The sequence below is a fragment of the Chaetodon auriga genome, chromosome 1 (assembly GCF_051107435.1).
Source record: "Chaetodon auriga isolate fChaAug3 chromosome 1, fChaAug3.hap1, whole genome shotgun sequence".
Taxonomy (NCBI): domain Eukaryota; kingdom Metazoa; phylum Chordata; class Actinopteri; order Chaetodontiformes; family Chaetodontidae; genus Chaetodon; species Chaetodon auriga.
In genome coordinates this window covers 11,018,235-11,022,896 of record NC_135074.1, presented here as the reverse complement: position 1 = coordinate 11,022,896, position 4,662 = coordinate 11,018,235, and positions in this window count along the sequence as shown.

Sequence of the window (4,662 nt, the reverse complement as noted above, 5' to 3'; positions counted from 1 at the left end):
GCAGAGACGATATAAAATGCGAGCTTTTAAATCGGTTCCTCTCTCTCTTCCACGTGATATTTTATAATTGAACACTTTCTTTCCAGTTTTATGTCGACTTGGCTTGATCGTCTCTTGACGGAGCTGAAGTTCCCATAAACTTGTGCTTCTGCTTCTGGCTTGTCTATGCAACAATCATTCGAAATGAGAGTGGTTTCAAGATTAATCCATGTTTCGCGGAACATAATGTGACAAACTACCTTTTCTATAAATCAAATATTCAGTTCAGAAAACCATGATTTAGCTTTATAAGTATGGACGTATTTATTTATTTATGCGACTGTCATTTCAAGAGCGGGTTCTAAAGATAGTTCATGTCTTTGCTTGGATTTAACATTTAACAAGAGACATAATATTGCTTTACCTTCAGCTTCATATTAGTACATGCATTTCAAATACAACAAAACTTTTAATGTTTTAATTTGGACTTTATCTGTTTCTTCTCTGTACCAGCAGATTGAATTACAGTTTTCTAAGAAGCCGTAAAAGCATTGTGTTCCATGTGTAATTCAATTCTACAGCAGCTTTTGCCAGTGGCAATGATTTCTATTAGATATGGTTGATCAGTTCATCCCATTAAAGTCAATGAATGTCCCCTTTGCTCTCCAGTGCTTGTTTTATAAAACCCTAATAGGGCTGGTTTTGGGCGTTTTTTTTTTGTTTTTTTTTTGTCAAGATTGAATAACTGGAGTGATGGTGAAGCAAAGGAACAGGTAACAAGAAAGTATAATGTGTTGTTACTGTTGTTTTCTCCTGAATTAGTTCTATTCTTTTGCACTTCGTTTGGTATTGACAGGTATAGTGTATGATAAGGAGTGTTGTGTCTAAATATGCGGTCGTGTGATGTACATTCAGCAACTGGGTTTCTTAATAAAACAAGGCAAAATGTTAAAATAATGCACAGTTACATAGTCTGATGGAAACTCCACTTCAGAAGTGACTCATAAAGCAGGTGCATACTGCAGGTGACATACCGAGAATAGACAAGGACAAGTGGGAACTGAACCTGCAACCTTGACCGTCCTGTTGAGCCCATAGAGGTGTACAGAACTGCTCAAGGCAAAGTTATATCAACCATCACCTTTTACCTTGGTCGTCCTGGAGCCCTGCTTCTGGCTGCGCACAATTCTTGAGACCTCCCATCTTGTTCTTAAGGGTCAGGCTCTCCCATGCTGACCTGAGGATGAGAAGCTAATGTAACAAGACGCAGCCTCTCAGCAGTCGCAGTTTGACCCTCTGGATTTAATAGTGCATTTGGTTTGGGTCACAGCAAACATCACTACTTCTGCTACGTTCTGTCCTTTTACCTCTGTACTTACTAAGTGCAAGCATGCATTGTTGCTTGTTTACATCACCTCATAAACTAGAGCCACCCCCCCCCAAACACACACATGCGTACACACCACACCCTGTCATGACCTTTCACCCACCTTTTTCTGAGTAATTAGGTGACCTCACAGTTTCAGTCTGTATTAATGCCTGCTAAGTCTGCCATTAATGTCAACTCTACATAATAAAAAGTGCCTTAACTCAAGTAAGAATAAATAAGACTCTGCTGTATATGTGTGAACCACTACAATGTGAAAATATCTTTAAAAAATGACATTCTGACATTGAGGACCATTTCTTGTTTGGTCATTCCATAGACTTAAGTTACCAGGTCATTACCACATGGTAATCAGGTCATGGTATTAGCACTGAGCGGGGTTTGTTTTGTTGTGGACTACATTAAAACTCTGCAGTTTAAGTCTTTCCAGGCCTCACAAAAGAAGTGTCATTAAGCTTCTCTCTCTGGACTTTACTAGTATCTACAAAGATTTAAGCACCACAGCAATGTTAAGTCTTATTCCCTACATGCTGAATACATTCAGTTTGAGTCAGTTGTCCAGTCACAGAGAACAACATTTCCCAGCAGCACACAACACATCTGGAAGATGTAATTCACATTTACCATCAAAAGGTGCAGGCAATAAAATGAGCTCCTTAGCAGCACCTCATGTCGTTCTTCAGCCAACACCTGTGCTCCAAAATCAGTCTGTCAGAATGTGGTGCCACTGTCCTTGAAATGCTTAAAACAATAACCAGATTTCTGGTTAGTCTTCTTCATCTATATATATCAAAGAGTTTTACCATTCAGTAGGTCACACCCCATCAATCCCCAAGCGACTGGTGAATGGAGAACACAATAGGGGGCGACGCACAAGTTGGGTTTGAATGGTGGGTAGTAATTAGGGGGCACAGAAAGGGAGGCTTGACAGCAGGAGGATTGGCATGATTGCTGTTTGAACTGTGAGAGTGCTTGGGAAAAAAAAGAAAAAATGGCCGTGATTGACTGACAAGTCTCACAGCAAGATTCAGACTAAAGATGAGATTCAGATGAAGATTCGATGAACTTACATCTCCCATAAGAGACACATTTTTAAAGTCTACACTGATGCTGAAGAAATTCTCTTATGTAACTGTTGCATAAGACATCTCGTTGCACAGTCGTACACATTTTAACACATCATACTCGGTTCCGACAGTGGAAATAAAAAGAGAAACACTGCTGACAGTGATTGAACATGTTTCTTTCCTTGTCTTGTAGAGTGTAGAGGGATGAGCTTGAGTTTGTTTGGAAAATATAAACACTTCCACACCTTATTTGGCCAGTCTCACTGACAAGTAAAAGACAAATGTCTTTTCCACAACCTTAGGCTGACCCATTCTCTGGTGTTACACAGGAAAAGTTGTTGCCTGTCATCCAAAAAAACGTTTGGAAAAGAATCAAACAGAGAGATGTGAAACACCCAAAACATTGAGCAAGAAAACAAACCATGGCCTGCAGATACCGGCGATGGACCACTGATGTTCCTCAAACCTTGCCCTCACCAGGGACCTGCACTGTTCCTATAAACCATCACACAGGACATGAGGAACAATCGCTTTCCTGAGAGAATAATAGGAGAGAGAAAGTCAACAAGGTGTCATCTGGTGGGATAAGGAAATGTAACAATGAGGTTTGGAGGAACTCCCTGAAGAGCTGAAGGAGCTGGCTTGCCAGGTTCAAGCCTCCAGGAGTCAAGGTTGGCGCAAGATGTGTGTGTTGTGTGAGTGTGTGGGTGTGTGTGTGCATGCCTTGTATCAAAAATGCGTAAAGATCCACGTCATGACAGTGTCTATAGAGGTAAACACCCATCAGAGTTAACTGAACTCTCTGCATAGAGCTGGATGGAAGCCATGACACAGCAGTGGGTCCATCATAATGAAAGGATGTCAAGCTGCCAAGAATTATTCAAATTTTATTGCAATTGATGCAACCCAAAGTTTGCCAAAACACCCAAAATGTCATCTAGAATATTTCAACTGGATGAGGTATTGGAGTCAAAACCTTTAACAGCCCTTATCTATCCAGTGTTCACAGTATTTTGCTCATTCAGTAGCTCTAGCCAACAGCTTACTTACATTTGTCTTACCCAGTGGTTCTCAAACATTTTCTGGCATGCCTCCTTGCAGAAGGTGGAAAAAGTTCAATTTTTATCAGTCAGTAATAGGGGAAGCAAATAATAAAAATGGATCCAAGTTGAATATTAATGAATCAGCACAATAGCAACAGTAAACTGTTTATTTTCCCAATAGAAATCATATTCACTCAACTCAGTTTCACTCCATATTTTCTCTCGGTCATCCATCCCTGTCTGCAGCGGCCTTAAGCCCCCCCGGTGGGCCTGCCCCCCTGTTTGAGAACCACTGCTCTAACCTGTAGGTTAATGCTAATGCACACTGTGTAGCATGTTTGAAGCCTCGCATCCACGTCTGGCATGCACGACAACAGAGGGGTCACAGGGGTGTATGTACACACCCAGGTATCCTGTTTTTTTAAGCAGGAATAACTTTCTCTTAAGTGACATTCTGTCAGCATCTTTGCCAATAAAGCCCAGTCACTTTTCAGTTGAAACTGTCTGTTGAACCATTGTGCTGACAGTGAAACAGCCTGTTGTACTGTGTCTTTGAAGTCGTGCACGTAAAACTTGAAGACTGTATATACTGTATTTATAGAGATGCAAAAAAATGTGTTTATAGTCTCAATGGATGGGAGCGTAAATTCAAGTTAGTAATTATTCAGAAATGTGTTACGATGCAGTATTTACCCTCTATAAGTTGAACCCATTGACATTATACAATAGTAAAATATCCCCAAAGTTTTTCAGATAAGTGGCTGACTGGGTCTTGTGGAGTGGAACTCAGCCCGGACTCATCCTCATTTTGCCTGAGACAGTCGAGCTACCTGGATAAATTGAGGCACACAGTAGTGTCACATCAATTTAACAGCGAGCCCTGTCGGTTTTGACCTTTCTTTCCAGCCTGGCACAGAGAGTCCCTCATCCATATGAGGCCCGTGTCCAGCGTGGGTCCACAAACAGAGGCTGCTCACTCACTCAGGTCCAGAGGAGACCAAATCGGATTACCAACACATATCTCCCACAATCTACTGCGACAGGATCACCCCCCAGGCAGGGCTGAAATGGATACAGCAATATACAACAGCCATGCAGAGGAAAGAGGGAGGATGGAGGGGCGTGGGACCAAAGAGGAGAGCGGGAGCTGCGGGTAGGTAAGGAGTCACACTGTTGTAAGCACGGC